We start from the raw sequence: 17,815 nt of genomic DNA on the forward strand, positions 1-17,815 counted from the left end.
CCTGAAGACATTTTGGATGCCACCTTGCTCCACCAGAAAACTCACAATAACTATATCAATCTGCAATGCCCATAAGTAGACTGGCTTCCCCTAGCATAGCACATATCTTGCCTGACCATATGCAACAGTCCTCGTGGTAGCATTCCTATCCCTCTGTTCCTGGCCACTTTAAGAATTTCCCTGGGGAATGCACTAATTAATATGCTAAATATTAATTAGTGTCTCTTCACCCCATGGAGGTATAAATATAGAGTCAGTCTAGTTGGTTCCCATTTGAATCTCCAAACTCTAGGCAATGTTCACAGTAGTTGATTAGTTAACTTGAGAATGGCTTTTGCTCCTACACAGCCCTCAAAACCTTTCTAAAAGAATTCTTTCCAAGTATCTCTTCTGACCTCTGTCTTAGTTACATTTCTATTGCTCTGATAAAACACCATGACCAAGGCAGTCTATAGAAGGAAGCGTTTGTGTGAGGCTTACAGTTCCAGAGGGCACACATCACAGTAGGAAAGGACAAGAGCAGACAGGTGTAGTGACTGGATCTGGAAGCTGAGAGCAGAGGGCTCTCGTGTTGAGCTACAGACAGTGAATAGATAGCAACCTGGGAATGATATGTGCCTTTTAAAACATTAACACTCACCCACAGTGATGCACTTTCTTCAGCAAGGCCACAGCCCCCAAGTCTCTACAAAGAGGGCCATCAACCAGGGACCAAGTGTTCAAATGCCCAGGACTACAGGGGACTGTCTTAGCTAGGGTTTCTATGGCTCCTGAAGAGACACAGTGACCACGGCAACTCTTATAAAGGGAAACATTTAATTGATGTGGCAGCTTTCAGTTCAGAGGTTCAGTCCATTACTGTCATGGCAGGGAGCATGGCAGTGGGCAGGCAGACGTGGTGCTGGCTGCATCTTGATCAGAAGGCGATAGGAAGTGAACTGTGATACTGAGGGAAGCTTAAACAAAAGAGACCTCAAAGCCTGCCCCCACAGTGACACGCTTCCTTCAACAAGGCCACCTCTCCCAATAGTGCCACTCCCTATGAGCTCATAGGGGCCAATTACATTCAGACCACCACAGGGACATCTCACTCAAACCACTGACCATGCCCCTAGAATTTTGGCCATCTTTATCGTGATACAAATCATAAAGTATTGTCACTGCCTGGTTTCAGTCCTCTATTTGAGCAGTTCTCAACCTGTGGGTTGGGACCCTTTTGGGGATTGCATATCAGATATCCTGTATATCAGATATTTAAATTATGATTCATAACAGCAGCAAAATTACAGTTATGAAGTAGCAATGAAAATAATTTTATGGGTGAGGGGTCACCACAATATGAGGAACTGTATTAAAAGGTTACAGAGTTAGGAGGGTTGAGAACCATTGTTTTAGTGTGTGTGTGTGTGTGTGTGTGTGTGTGTGTGTGTGTGTGTGTGTTCATGAGCATATTTATTTGACTTCAGGATGTCTTCTGCCTTGTGTGTGTCCATGTTCATGTGTCCATGTTGGGGTGGGGTGCATGTTCCTGTGTGTGTGTGTGTGTGTGTGTGTGTGTGTGTGTGTGTGTGTGTGTAGACCAGAGGGTGACCTGATTTCTTTTTGAGACAGCCCTTTACTGACTCTGAAGCTCACTGTTTTGGGTAGACTGGCTAGCAAGAAAGCACTGGAAATCATGTATCTACATGTTTCCGCATCTCTTATTTTGATCATTTTATTCATTCTCCCTCTCTTCCTCCTTTTCTCTCCAGCGTCTCTCACTTGCCTAGAACTCGCTGATTTGGTTAGACTGGCTAGCCCCAAATGAGCCCCAAGGATCCCCTTGACCCTGCCTCTCCGTTGCTGGGATTCCAAGCACACACCACCAGGTCCAGCTCCTTTATATGGGTTCTGGGATCAGAACTCAAGCCCTTGTGTTTGGACAGCAAGCGCTTCACCAATGGACCCTCTCCCCAGCTCCCTTTTCTCTGTTGAAATCTACCCATCCCCAGCACACTAATAGACTCTAAGCCCTCTGAGAGCGGGGGCCATCCTGTGACTAGTCTGGTTCCCAGTGGCTGTGGAAGCAGGTCTTGAACTCCGGATTGCCGTATACATACACTACAAGTCTGCCTTTCCCACGCCTGGGGAGTAGAACTATTTTAAGGTCATCCCTTAGCTCATTGCAGAAGGCAGAGAGGCTCCTGCTGTGGTGGCAATCACTCTAATACAAGTCACTTGTCACTCTGGCCCCATGAGTTGATAAGGAAACACATTTATGGCATTGTCTTCTGAAGAATATCTTCATTCAGCTTCTGCCAATTTCTGACAATACTTCCCTAACAAGCCCGGGAGACTCCGAAGCTGGAGGCAAACAGGTGCCCAGTGTGTGAGACTGTGGCTTCCTGGGCAGCCCCTCGGCCCAACCTCCCTGCCTTCCCCGTCAGAGCCATGCTGAATAATAAGACCCGCAAATCTTTTGTCTGGAAAATTATCTTCCTGTAACACTGGAAGCTGTTACCATGGAAATAAAATAGCCTATTAGCCTAAATCTACCCAAACACGGGAGAGACCCGACTGGATTGCTGTGGCACGTCATTAATAAGGAGAAAAGCAGATTAACCTTTAAGAGAATGGACAGGAATGGCAGAGACTGTCGGGATTATGAGTTTTCATGTGGAGTTTATCGGGACATCCATCTCTCTGCCTGGAGCAGCCATGCTGAGGGAGGAAGCTATGAAGACTCGGAGTGGAAATTAGACCTGCCTGCCAAGCCTGGGTGGTGTGGTGTGTCCTGGTCTCTGGCTCTTGGCCACTGTAGGTCTTCCCTCTCCATGGTTTCCTGGGGAAGCCGCCCCCCCCCCCACTGTCACCCTGCTCCCAAGAGAGTATGCAATCATCCTGTTGAGCAGGTCCTGAGAGAGGCAGGGACCTGCATAGGCTCCCATCCCACCTCACAGTCAAAAGGCCAGACAGACGCTGGAGACAGATGCAGCCAAATCCAGCCCAGCCTGGCCTGCCTCCTCTCCCATGGGCAGCCCAGATGCCAAGTTCCTGAAGCTCAGGCTGCCAGGAACATGGCAAGCTCTGTGGCTGGGTATGGAGTCGGCTGGCACCAGGCAGGGACAGCCTGTGGTCCCAGCAGCTTATAGAGAGTCAGTCCTGCTTGGCTCACGGCCTGCACACCTGGATGGCCAGAGCTATGGGCAAGCACCCTTACTCCAGGAAGGAGGGCTGTGCCAGGCTCTTACAGCCATCCAGAGAGACTCTTCCCCGGGGGAAGCCCACACTGGCTCCTGACAGCAGGGCTTAAACAGCAGGGCTTTCTTTTGCCTGGTTCCACCAAGGAAGAAAAGTGAAGGAGTGTCTCTGTGAGCAGCAGGCATCACGATTAAAAGCTGTTCTGCCATGGGGACCTCGTTACACACTCCATGTCTTTTTACACACTCCATGTCTTTCCTAAGCCCTGTTACCTGACATCAGGAAATACAAGACACCTGCAACTTCCGCAGTAGCCTTGCTTGCCTTGTGGCCTGAGTCAGAAGAGGGAAGGACACAGAGTCTGCGCAGTGTATCTGACGCTGACACAGGGGATGAGTTTGAATCTGCCTTCCGTGTCCAGTGGTGGCTAGCTGCAGGGACAAGTGAGCCCCTGGGCTCGGTGACTTTCATGGAGGCCAGATAACGTCCTAGGCCGGTCATGGTCCCATCAGAGGCTCCGATTCTCTCCACCTGGCAACTCTCTGCTCCCTGCAGCTTTTGGATATCCCTCTCCCTCTGAGCATCTGGCTGGGAAGGGATGAGCACATGAGGAAGGCCGAGAAGGGAGCTTTCAGAGAGCAGGCCACCTGCAGCCATCTGCCTTCGGGGAAAAGGCAGACCTTCTCCTGGCCGTAGATGGTGAGAAATGGGGACTATCCAAGGCCGGGAAGGCCTCAGTAGGAGGCTCAGACACACCTGTCCCCAGCTGCCAATAACAGATGCCTACAGCCAGGTATTCCCACAGGTGCCTGCTCCTCCCACACACTCACAACGGAATTATGGAATGTACAAGTGGGCCAGGCACCTGGACACTGTGTCATGTGACATCATCTAAGGTACATTTGAGGAATTCAAGATCCTCAGAAAGCGATGTCTTTGAACACCTATGTTTGGCATGCAACAGAGACTTATTCCTCCCAGAATTCATGGGAAATGGGAGTATTAAATAATTCTGATAATTCTTGTGTTCAAAATCTTCTTCTTCTGAATAAAATATTGCAGAGTTTAGTCCCTGCAAGCCTGAGGGACTAAGTTCAGTCTCCAGAACCCGTGTGGAAAAGCTGGGCACCGTGGCACAGGTTTGTAATCCCAGTGCTGGGGTGGAGGTAAGACTTGGGGAGGTAATCTTAGTTGCCAACTTGACACAACTGGGAATAGGGAACCTCACCTAAGGAACTGCCCCCATTAGACTGGCCTGTGGGCATGTTTGTGGAGCGTTATTAAAACAGTTGACGATGGATGTGGAAGAACCCAGCCCACTGTGGTGAATCAGGCTTGTAGAAGAAAGCAGCCTGAGTATGAGCCGAGGAACAAGCCAGGAAGCAGTACCCTCCATGCTCTCTGCTTCAGTTCCTGCCTCCACGTTCCTGCTGTAAGTCCCTGTCCTGACTGCCCTCAGCAACAGACGATGCAGAAGAATAAGCCAAAGAAATTGTTTCCTTCCCCGAGGTGCTTTTGGTCAGTGTTTTATTACAGCAATAGAAAGCAGTCTTAGGACAGGTGAAGCCAGGAGCATGCCTGGGGCTGGCTGGCTACTTGATGGGCTCCAGGCCAGTGAGAGACCCTGTCACCAAAACAAACAGACAAACAAGCAAGGTAGACAGCTTCTGAAGAAAAAACGTGGACGGTTTTCCTCGGGCTTGTTTGTTCTCTCTCTCTCTCTCTCCCCCCCCCCCCCCCCCCGTCTGTCTGTCTCTCTCTCTCCCCCTGTCTGTCTGTCTCTCTCTCCTTCCCTCCATCCTCACACATACTTGACTGTGGACCTTTCGTCACCTCGCTGTTGAAAATGGAATGACCTTTCTTGGAATTAGAACTGCAAGGGACATAGTTTGAGCAAACAGACCCAATCCTGTTGGGCTAGTTAAATTTTTGTGGACTTGATACAAACTAGGGTAACGTGGGAAGAGGGAAATACAACGGAGAAAATGCCTCCACTAGATTGGCCTATGGGCAAGTCTGTCAGGCATTGTCTTGATTGACAGTTGATGTGTGTGTGTGTGGGGTCCATCCCACTGTGGGTACTATCACCCTTGGGCAAGCGGTCCTGGGTTGCATAAAAAAGAAGCAAGCTGAGCAAACCAGGCCGAGGAAGCCAGTGAGCAGAGTTCCTTCATGGTCTCTCCTGCCTCGGGTTCTTGCCTTGAGTCCCTGCCATGACTTCCCTTCTTGCTGGACTATAACCTCTCAGGTGAAATAAACCCTCTCCTCCCCAAGCTGCCTTTGGTCATGGTGTTTAGCACAGCATTTAAAAGCAAACTAAAACAACTCTCCTGGTCTGTTTTATGCTTTCCTGCAGTGGGCGTGCCCTGGGCTTAAGAAAGGCTCTTCCTGGGTGGAAGTTGCAGGGCCCAGCCAGAGCCCAGGTAAAATGCTATTTCCCCAAACCTCTTAAGTACAAATCCTGATCCCAGGGACTACAGGATCAGCCGGAAAATGAGCCTCACCATACGTACAGCACATCTTGCTGAGAGGGTGTGTGTGTGTGTGGTTTATTGTTTTATTGCTTCATGTCACAGTTAATGACTAACTGGAGCCTCTGGTTTCTCACTTGGAAAAAAGAACTAAAGTACCCCACTGGGCTGAGTGACAAAGGCCTGCATTCCCAGCTACTTTGGAGGCTGAGGCAGGACGATGAATAGCTCTTGGAATCAGAGCTGCAAGGGACATATTAACAAACAGACCCCTAGCCTACATTTTGTTTAATGCTTTCTCAGTATGAACGAGCACTAAGCTTAAGAATGAGGCCTTGCCTGGCCGTGGTGGCACACGCCTTTAATCCCAGCACTCGGGAGGCAGAGGCAGGCGGATCTCTGTGAGTTCGAGGCCAGCCTGGTCTCCAAAGTGAGTTCCAGGAAAGGCGCAAAGCTACACAGAGAAACAGTGTCTTGAAAGAAGGAGGAGGAGGAGGAGGAGGAGAATGAGGGCCTCGCAGAGAGCAGGAGACACGGTCCTAGCCCAGGGAGCCCGCACACTGTGTTTTTGGGCTCCAGTGGGAGACCAACACTGACGAACAGCCTCCACACACTGGCACGGCAGCCGCTGAGCCAACACCAGACCTTTGGACGGCTGCCGGTAGCGGTGTGGCTGCTGGAGACCACGCTTTCTCGAGTGATTGACAGTGCTTTTGTGTCGAAGGACTGAGTGAAACTAGACCTGAGGCAGCCGAAGTCGACCCGCATTTTTCAGGTTTACAGGACGCAGACATGGACGGGAGCTGCACCGCTGTCTAGATAGAGAGTTTGGAGGAAGCCCGTGACGTTCCCAGTGTCACAACAGTGACACAGACAGGGGAGAGAACTGAAGTTGTGCGTCTGTGGACCCGATGAGCAGGAATTCTGGAGCTGGGGTGGGAGGGGAATGAAGGCCGGCCTTAGTCAAGGCCCGAGGCTTATCTTGTGCAGAATTCACAAGGCCCAGCCAGAGCAAGGTTCAAGGTCAACCTGGGCAACTTTGTGAAACCCTGTCTCAAAGTAAAAAGACCAGAGATGGTTCAGTGGTAATGGGGCTTGTCACCAAACCCAGCAGCCTGGGACCCACAGGATAGAAGGAAAGGAGCCAACCCCTTCAAGCTGTCCTCTGACCTCTGCATGTGTCTCCCAGCCCCCCTCAGACAATAAATACATGTAGTAAAAATAAAATAAAAAAAATAGGGCTGGGGATGTAGCTCAGTGGCAGAGCACTTGCCTGGCACATAGAAGGCCCTGGGTTCAAGTCCAGTACCACAAAAGCAAACCCAAACCAGCAAATGAATTGATGGATGAAACAGCCCAGAGCTCAGTCTAGGGCTACAGGGTGACAGGTTTTGCTTGTCTCCTTCCAATCAACTGAGAGGATCATGGAATGTGTAAGGGCTGGGCAGACAGACATTGCCTAAGCGGCTGAGTGACCAGTGGGTGGCACTGACCCAGGGAAGTATCTTGGAGGAGATGATGTGACAGCTCATAATGCAATGATTGGGTTATGTAGTAAAACAGAAGAGTGGGTCAGGACAGAAGTTCAGCGGAGAGGAGGGGAGGGGAGGGGAGAGGAGAGGGGAGGGGGGAGGGGGGAGGGGAGGGAGGGAGGAGGGGAGAGGAAAAGAGGGGAGGGGAGGGGGAAGGAGAGGAGAGGGGGAGGGGAGGGGGAGGGAGGGGGAGGAGGGGAGGGGAGGGGAAGGAGGGGGAGGGGAGGGAGGAGGAATTGTGGATTGGGGCTTGATGTAATTCAGTGACATTGATGTAACATCAGGTAACGCAGCCCTGACACTCCCAACACTTGGTTGGACAGTTTGTCCTGTGCATTGAGGGACATTTAGCAACATCCCTGGCCTCTACTTACTAGATGCCAATAGCGTCCTCCTGGGTCCCCAGTGATGACAACCAAAAATATCCCTGGGTGGGGGCAAAATCTCCTCCTCTGGTACAATTGAGCCCATTCATTTTCAAAATGGAAAATGAAAAAGTTTTAACTTAAAAAAATGAAAACAGAAACACACACACACACACACACACACACACACACACACACACGGACAAATTAAAGATGGAAAATAGGACCACAGTCCCCCAGCTTGCAGGCCCCTCTGCTCCTTAGGCCTGGCGGCGGCGTCATTCAGACTTCCTGGCGCATCTCCACAGGCATGGCCCGCGTCTGCATGTCATCCTGGGGTGCAGGCCTAGGTTTCCAATCCCCCGCAGTCCCATTGAGCGCGCCTGGGTTTTCCTCACCTCATTCTCAAGCCTCAGCGAAGGCCAGGCCAGCTCCCCAGAGAAGGAGGGACGTTTCCTGGTTGCGCATTCCAACGGCATTATTGCAACCTGAGCCCTTTGTATTTTTTGACATCCTGTTTCTGATTTCCCCACTGGGCTTCTAGTACTGAATAAAGCATCTTTGAAAGCCCAGCGCGTTCCAGAGAAAAATCAGGGGGCTCCTTGAAGATGAGAGCGCGGCAAGGATGTGCTAGCAGCTGGGGAGCTACAAGCAGTCACAAGATGTAGCTCTTGTCTTCTGGACTGTCTCTGCCGGTCACTTCAACTGAGACTCAGTTTCCTCAAGTTAAAAGAAGACTGACAGGACAGCACATGGCTTGCCATGTATATACCACGCTGAGCCTGGTTTCCTAATGCATCCTGCCCTGAATGGCTCAGACTTATAGGGAAGGTTCTGTTGTATGTTGTATATTCAAAGGCTTTGTAAACTGTCAAGTGCATTTTTAGAAGTCCAAAATCTGTTTCAAATTATTACCTACCTCAGATGTTGAGACTTCCACCCAGTGTGCCTCCAGAAATTGAAAGACCAGGGTGGTTAAGAGTCCGAGCTGCAGGAGCAGTTAGATCCCAGGAATCAGACCCCAGATCGGCACTGGAGCTGGGCGACTGTCACCTCCCTAACTTCTGTTTTCTCATGTGTAAACGAGAATTTAATATGCTGGTGATTTAAAGCACTTAGCACAGGGGGAGCCATTAGAAAGACTCGTTCTATTAGGAGCTGGTGTTGGGGATGTGACGAGCCTGTGCCAGATGGGTTTTCTACCAGGAAAGCAGAGAAAGGGCTGGGGGCATTGGAGGAGAGGGCTGGAGTGCTGAACCTGTGGCATGGGTTGGGGAAAGCACATTCCTAGTGAGGATTGAGGAGTATGCAACTTTGGAAGATCATGAATGGACCTTGAATATCTGCTGCCAAGCATAATAGAGCTCAAGAACATTCTAGAAATGTATGTCTGTCTCTGCCACCAGTACAAACTCACTGCCCATGGTTCTCTGTTTTCTGTGTCCCATGTCAGTAATGCTCAGCCTGGTTTAGGGGACTCTGGGGTCTGGTTTAGACCTACTCCAGCTCATGTAGACTGGGATTCTATTAAGGACTCTCATGCTCTTACATTTTGTTTCCTGAAGAGTTGCCTACCCACAGGAAGAAGAGGAACAATGGAAGCAAACTGTAGTGCGTTCCTGAGAAGGGTCCTCCGACTTCCAGTAGGATGCAGGTGAGGATACCCACAAGTTCCACTTCTCCAGACCCTGTGTTTCTGGGTGGTGGTGTTTTCTTTTTCTTGTGAATTCAACCCAGGGCTTCCTGTTATACTAAATGCACAATCTATAACTGTATCACAACTACCCTAGCCATGGCACATCTTTTCTGCATCTTCTCCCGGCCCGTGTTATTGACACAGCTCTTGGCTGGGTTTCTGAACCTTGGTATGTCTTCTGGATTTCCCCTTTGGAGCTCTCTGGCCTAAGACTCCTCTTTGAGATCTTAGCCTGGGGCTTCCCGTAGGCAGCCCCTGAGTGGAGACAGTGTACAAACTGTGTTTGAACAGAAAGAAGCTCAAGGGAGCGGAAATACGTGTAACAGAAATGGGGGGGGGGGAGGCAGTTTCGGGCTCTGTCAAGACAGCCTACGGAAGGTGAATTCTGGGAAAAGGCAAGCAATGACCTCAGAGTTGTCCCAACAGAGGATGCATGGCTGGGCACTGGTCCATTTATCCATATGGGTAGAGGGCTGTCATGTAGAGTTTTAAATCTGTCTTGTCCCACTCTGGGGCCAGGATATACATCCAGACACAGAGTCATACCATTGGCCCCTTCCCAGCAAAATTCCTGCAGTCTCTGCCCTGGATAGAGCCCAGCCACAGCCCCATGGGAACAGAAGAAGGGCGCTCGGCAGCCGGGTTCTACCCCAGCTTTGTGGAGAAGAAGCCCTGTAGAAACTATTGAAATTGGAACACAACAAATGATGTGGAATCCACTAAGGAAACTGGAAAACACCAGTCACCGCTCTGTTTGTTCTGCGCCTCTCTAACCACGGCACATTTTTCATCAGGAGAGAAAATTAAAACAAATAAAACCATGAGCACTTTCTCCCTGGAGAGGCCCAGAGCTCATTTCTCTGTTCCCAGGCAGCGCTTCAGTTGCTAATATTGAAATTTAAAATAAATTTTTAAAAAAAGCTTTATTTTTTTTCCAGTCTTGAAGATCTCTATCCCTGAACCACTGCGCTTATAGGCTGGGGTGGGAAGGGAGCTGGACCTGGTCCTACGGAGTTCTGGAGAATGTCCCTCTGCTGATGGAAAGCCATTCCCTGTGTCTGGGTTCTCTCCCACCTTGCCACCGGTATAACCTGGGCAAGTACGAAATTCCCCTAGACCTCGCTTCGCTCTGCTGACACTGTTGGTAATTGCTGAATGCAGCTCTTGGCGCTATTGAAGGATTAAATGAGATGGTACAGACCCACACTGTGCACAATGCACACACAGGGAAAACAACGCATGTTAGCTCTGAACTCCCACCTTAGAGGTGGAGGAGTGGACCTCAGCATCCCCCCTCCTTGGAATTAATCTCTTCTGTTCACATTCCTTTTAACACTGACTCCCAAATCTGGGATTCATTTGGTGATAAATGTATACGTTGTACAGTTCTGTCTCAATGTTTGTCCCTCTCTTGGTTCCTGGGAGAAGACTCCATGCAAGGGAGGGTAACCCCCTGGAGTTGCTACAGGACACACCCAGACACCAAGTTCTCAGCACCACCAAGGAGATTTATTACCCCAGAGGGGCAAGTTGCACATGCAAGGGGTGGGCGTGGGGGGGGGGACGACTGCCTCTGGATTGGGCAAAGGCAGACAGCAAGCAGCAGGTATTTTTAGGGTGAGTTGGTAAGTCTTGATTGGACATGTTAGCCACATAATGAATTTTGGTTGTTCGGCCTTGGTGTTTTGTCTCAGGAATGAGTTAGTGGCTAAATAAGGGAATGGACCTTAGGGGCTGGCTGTAGGGATGTAATCTAACGGTTTTTATCAAGACAGAGGGAAGGGGAAAGGGCAAAACCTGTTGGTACTGTTTATCATGCTGGGGCTTTTCAGACAGCCCTTCACGCCAGGCTTGGTGTGATGTGATGTGTGTGTGTGTGTGTGTGTGTGTGTGTGTGTGTGTGTGTGTGTGTTCACTCCAGGCTTGGTGTGATAGCAGAGACCTGGGAGACTGAAGAGGAAGGTGTGTGTGTGTGTGTGTGTGTGTGTGTGTGTGTGTGTGTGTGTGTTGTATGTGCAGGGCAGGTTTGCCGATATGGAAGTCAAAAGTTTTGTAGCTCTAGGCCTGTGACTCCTACCCAATGCCACTGACTCTCCCCATGTCAATTAAGCCTTTAAGCAAATAAAACTCCATTGGCCAGCTCCCACCCTGCAGCCTGTTGGAGTTGCCAAAGAGGAGCCTGGTGATGGATTTTGTTTGTTCATTTGGGTTTGGGGGAGATAAGGTCTTAACGTGTAGCCCAGGTTGGCTTAAACTCTCTATGCAGCCCAGGCTGGCCTCAGACTCAAGGTCTTCCTTCCTCAGTTTCCCAAGTGCTAGGATCACAGGTGTCTGCCGCACACCAAGCCTGCGGTCTTTTCCCAGGAGTCAAGAGAGGGACAGACAGTCAGTCAAACAGAACTGCACACTGTCTATATTTATCAGCGAATGAATCCTGGATTTGGGAGTCAGTGTTTCAAGGAGTGTGAACAGAAGAGATAAATTCCAACTAAGAGGTCCCTCTTTACACCCCATATGTGCCCCTGGATGTTGCACTCTGAGGGGCCCTGAGAGATGGAGACACTTTTTTAAGATACACAGATCCAGGGAGACGGCTTAGTGGATAAAGTGGGTCAAGTGCTTGACAATTAAGCCCAAGGACCTGAGTTCAGATTCCCCCAAAGCCAAGTAGAGCCTGTATGGTTAGTACCAAGTGTCTGACTCCAGCACCCCAGTGGTAAGATGGGAAAGATGGGGTACAGGACAGAAGAATGCCCAGACGCTTGAAGACCGGCCAGGTTGGCACACAGCAGCAGCGAACAGCAAAGAGGCTCTCAAACAAGATGCAAGGACCGACCGTCGAGGAGGTTCTTTCCCTAGACACGCACATGCACGAGAACTATGACTCATTTTTAAAAAGCCCCTGCTCTCCAAGGCTGCTACACTCAGATGGAATGTGGGCTGACAAGAGTGGGCAGGTGAGGGCCAGGAGATCACTTAAGTCCCCAAAGCACTCACATCAAGGGGCTGAGGAAATACTAAGGAAACCACACTAATTAGAATATTAAGCCATAGGCTGTGCAGAGTGGATCGGGCCATTTGCCTGTGCATAATCATATTTTAGCTGCAGGTAATGAGAAGCTCTTGGGAATTTTAAGCCCCAGATGGAGGGGGTGAGGATGCTCTGCTCTCCGAAGACAATCCTGATATCACAAAGCTTATGAATGCCAGTTTCTCCTTGCCCTCCCAGGGTCAGCCTACATGTGGGGTCCTGCTGAGGTCGCCCTGTCAATTTAAAAGCTGTCACCCAGGATCAGGAAGGTAGGAGGCCTCTGTTCTTCCATAATTCAGTTTGTTTGGGCCAAGACATTAGAAAACAGAAGTTAGCCATGGTCTCTGTTTAAATATAGCTCACACGGGAAACTGAGGAATCAGCTTTCTGTGATGATGAATAGTCAAGGGGTCAGACAAGAGCAAACAGGGACTGTGGAGCATGTAACTGAAGGCAAACTCTCTCTGGGAGTCCCGACTGCCAGTCCCTTGATGGACACACCCCTCTGCAGGCACTGCAGCCATGAGCTATCTGGGAGATGGAGAGTAGGAGCTTGCCTGGCTTGGTGACTGCTTGGTGGTGCATTTTGGGGTGTCTTAGTTAGGGTTTCTATTGCTGTGGAGAGACGCCATGACCACGGCAGCTCTTATAAAGAAACCTGTGAGGTGACAGCTTCCCGTTTCAGAGGTTCAGTCCATTATCATCATGGTGGGACACGGCAGCATGCAGGCAGACATGGTGATGGAGAGGCGGATGAGAGTACTACATCTTGCGAGCAACAGGGAGTGGTCTGAGTGTCACACTGACCAAATCTTGAGCATATATGAGACCCCAAAGCCTGCCTCCATGGTGACACACTTCCTCCAACAGGGCCACACCTTTTAATAGTGCCACTCCCTTTGGGGGCCATTTTCTCTCAAACCACCACAGGGATATATTCCTACTGCTCTGGGGCTGAGTTCGATGTAGATTTGTTAAATGAAGAAGAGACCCAACAACAGGCCTTACCCTGCAGTTCATGCATCAGGAACACGACTTGATGGATTTACCTCTTTTGTTAACTGTTGACGTAGGAAGAGCATGACACCTGGGCTCTCAGGACTCTTGGCTCATGGTTGCTCAATCAGGTGTGCTTGTGTACACTGGGATTATGTATGAGCATCTGCCAACTAGGAACCAGAACCAAATCTGAGAACTGCAAGATCCTAAGTCTTACCAACAACCAAAATGGTCCGGAGGCTGAGTCTCACTCGGAGCCACCTCACCTTTGGCCTTGCAAGTTGCAAAGAAGAGTCCTGATGAACACATTGAACTTCTGGTCCACAGAGCAGTGAGCTGTTAGCTAGATGTTGTTTGTGGTCCTTGGTGACACAGAGATAGAAAACAAATTCAAGTGTGACCATAAAAAATAATCTAGAAATTTCTCAGGGCGGCTTTGGGACATGGAGTTCAAGCTGTTCTTCCTAGCCTCAAATCCCAACTCTGCCACTTCGGTGGCTAAGAGAGTTGGGGCTGAGTCTCCACGCTGGGAAGTCATGGCTGCAGGAGCTTGAGGCAGCTGGTCACGTGGCATCCTCTGTGGGGAAGTCATGGCTGCAGGAGCTTGAGGCAGCTGGTCACATGGCATCCTCTGTGGGGAAGTCATGGCTGCAGGAGCTTGAGGCAGCTGGTCACATGGCATCCTCTGTGGGGAAGTCATGGCTGCAGGAGCTTGAGGCAGCTGGTCACATGGCATCCTCTGTGGGGAAGTCATGGCTGCAGGAGCTTGAGGCAGCTGGTCACATGGCATCCACAGCAGCAGGAGTGTCGCAGGGTTTTTCTTTTGGGCTGCCAACTAGCTCCCACGTCATGACATGGAGACTTCTTATTAGTTGAGAGTTCTTTGTCTAGTTTAGCCTTGTTTCTAACTAGCTTTTTAAATTTAACCTGTTTCTCTTTACCTACCTTTTGCCTTGGGCCTTTTTACTTTTCTTTCTGTGTGTCTTACTTCCCTGCGTCCTCCAGTCTCTGGCTGGCTGGCAGCTGCATGGTTTCTGACCCCAGGCATCTCCTTTTCTTTCTCCCTCATTCTCTTCTTCAAGCTTCCTTCTCTCCTATTTATTCTCTGTGTAGCCCTGTTTTAAATCCTGTTGACTTGATAATCAAGATGAATTAATGGTCTCAGTCCTTGTATCCCAAGTTCCACTCTTCCGTGGATTTAGCTACTTGTGGCCACTTGAAATATTAAATGGGAGATTACAGAAATAAATAATGCTTAAGTTTTGAATTGTGTTCTCCTCTGAATTGTCACCCATCCTGCTCTGTCCTGACTAACAGGAGACATACCTGTGCCCCATATATGGTAGTGTATAGTCCAGTGCAGTATAGTACAATATAGTACAATATAATGTAGTATAGTATAGCACAGTATAATGCAGTATACTATGGTACAGTATAGCACAGTACAGTATAGTGTAGTACAGTATGGTACAGTATAGTATAGTACAGTATGGTAGAGTATAGTGCAGTGTGGTACAGTATAGTATGTTATGGCACAGTATAGTATAGTACAGCATGGCATAGTATAGTGTAGTACAGTATGGTAGAGTATAGTGCAGTATGATACAGTATACTATAGTACAGTACAGCATGGTACAGTATAATATGGTACAGTATAGTACAGTGCAGTATAGTATAGTACAGTATAACATAGTACAGTGTCATATAGTATAGTACAGTGTAGTATAATACAGCATAGTTTACTATAGTATAGTAAAGTATAGTATAGTACAGTACACTACAGTATAGTACAGTGTAATACAATATAGTATAGTATAGTATGATATAGTATAGTATAGCACATTACAGTACAATATAGTATAGTACACTACAGTACAGCATAGTAATGAAGTATAGTACAGTACAGTGCAGGATAGTACAGCACAGTGCAGGATAGTACAGTACAGTGCAGGATAGTACAGTGCAGGATAGTACAGTACAGTGCAGGATAGTACAGCACAGTGCAGGATAGTACAGCACAGTGCAGGATAGTACAGCACAGTGCAGGATAGTACAGCACAGTGCAGGATAGTACAGCACAGTGCAGGATAGTACAGCACAGTGCAGGATAGTACAGCACAGTGCAGGATAGTACAGCACAGTGCAGGATAGTACAGCACAGTGCAGGATAGTACAGCACAGTGCAGGATAGTACAGCACAGTGCAGGATAGTATAGTACAGTGCAGGATAGTACAGCACAGTGCAGGATAGTACAGCACAGTGCAGGATAGTACAGCACAGGATAGTACACTACAGTACAGTACAGCATAGTACAGTATAATATAATATAGTAAATAAGTATAGAACAGTACAGCACAATATATTCTAATACAGTACAGTGCAATATAGTACACTATAGCACAGTGCAGTGCAGTACTACAGTCAACTGCAAGCATTCACACACCTTTGTGTACCACAAAACACAGTAATAGCCATGAGAGCAAGAGCAGTGGGAAGTACTACCTTAGAGTAGGAAGTGTGAAAGTTCAATAAGGTATTTTGAGACGTGAGGGGGCATCACACAGCTTTCATTATGTGCATCATTATAACTGCTCAATTTCAGTATTGTTAATCTCTTCCTGTGTCTTATTTATACACTGAACTTCATCATAGTTTGGTTTGCAGATGGAAAGAATGTAATGCAAACTGGCTTCAGTCCTACCTGTGGTTTCAGACATTCCTTGCGGGGGCATAGAGCATACGCCCCTGTGGACAAAGGGGACTCCTGAGGTAGGTCCTCACAAGGTCATGGTAAGAGACACAGAGGGGAAAACACACCTGTGCCTGGCACGTGATACCTCCTTAGAAAGCCCACCATCGCTACTCCTTAAAACAAACAGTCCTAGACTGTCCCCCAAAGCCGAGGGCTGAGAAACACGGGTCCCCAGCCCCACACAGCCCCCACGAGCAGAAGCTGCCACTCTGCTGTGCCTTCCTCTGCTGTACAGCCCTGCTGCCCCCCCCCCCCCCCCCGTGCCTCTCCACGCCGCTCAAGGGCCCTTGGGCTCCCTGCTCTCACCCTGGAGAGTGAGGCAAGCCCACTCGTGGTACAAACGTACGCAGGCAAGCCGACGCCACTCGTGAGAAGACTGTGCGTGTCTCCTCCTGAGCCCTTTTCTATTTCTCTTTGGAGAATTCACAGGGCTGCCTCGAAAGGAAATGTCCAAAGACGTGCAGATCTGAAGACCCTGCTAGGCGAAGGATAAGTGGCCCAGAAGAGCTCTTGAGCTCCTGATCCTCTTGGGGCTGCTGCTGCTCCCCCACTTCAGAACACAGCAGACTGTGAAGGAGGACGTCTGTCCCTCGGTGACCCCAGTGTCCAAGCCCACTAGATTCTCAGTGCTGTAAGAGCCAGCCGCTCAAGGGTCCTCTTCGTCTTCTTCTTCTGTGCTCCCAAGTGAGCTCTGGGCCCTGGATCTCTGCCAAGGAGGGAAAAGGGCCACTTCAAGCCCGAAGCCATCTCCCTGCTGGCGTCCCTGGGGAAAGGGCCCTGTGGGAGAGGCAGGGTGGCCGAGGTGCCCTGTAGTCAGGGGCTGATGGCCGGGGAAGGGGACCCTGTGTGCTCCTTTCCACCATCTAGCAGAAATCTTAGATGGTCTTATTAATAAAATCACACCTGAGCCAGGTATTGGGGTGAACTGGAAGATCAGAGAACCAGAACAAGCCACAGCTACCTCACCTCGCTGGATCCTCAGCTGGTCTTGTTTCCTCAGACTGGAGGCCTCTGAGTCCTCATCCAGAATGGCTCTCAGCTGAACTGTGCTGCTCAAAACCTAAAAGCTTAACCAGCCAAATGCTTCTAGTTTCTGGTCCTCACGCCTTATATACCTTTCTGCTTTCTACCATCACTTCTTGGGATTAAAGGCTCGCTTTCTGGGATTAAAGGCGTGAGTCCACCATGCTTGACTGTTTCCTTGAACACATGGATTTCTGCCTAGCTCTGCCTCCCAAGTGCTGGGATTAAAGGCGTGTGCTACCACTGCCTATCCTCTATGTTCAATATTGTGGTTGTTCTGTCTCTGACCCCAGATAAGTTTATTAGGGTGCACAATATTTTGGGGAACACAATTCCACCACACCACCACATCTCTGAGGGACATTCTCAGAGGTTGGTGGGTAGGGTGGGAATTTAGGAGAAAAGTCTTCCCCAGCCACACCCACCTCCTTCAGACTGACTCAGAATGATTGCTGGCAACAAACACTTCAACATCTGGGGTTCAGCCCCAAACTTGTTCCTAGAACACGGGCTTGGTTGGAATGGTTTGAATTATTGATGGTATGGCTGTCCTTCCCTGCTTGTCCTGTTCCAGGTCCCTCCTTCCTCTCTTTTCTTCCTTCCTTCTTCCCTCTCTGCCTCCTCCTTTTCCTCTCTTATCTCTCCCCTGTTCTTCCCTCCTTCCTTTATTTCTTCTACTCTCCCAGCTCTCCTTCCTTCCTTCTTTCTTTTCTCTACTCTTCTCTCCCTCCTCCCTCCTCCCCTCCCTCCTCCTCTCCCTCCCTT

Source organism: Peromyscus leucopus, chromosome 3 (genome assembly GCF_004664715.2).
Source record: "Peromyscus leucopus breed LL Stock chromosome 3, UCI_PerLeu_2.1, whole genome shotgun sequence".
NCBI classification, from domain to species: Eukaryota; Metazoa; Chordata; class Mammalia; order Rodentia; family Cricetidae; genus Peromyscus; species Peromyscus leucopus.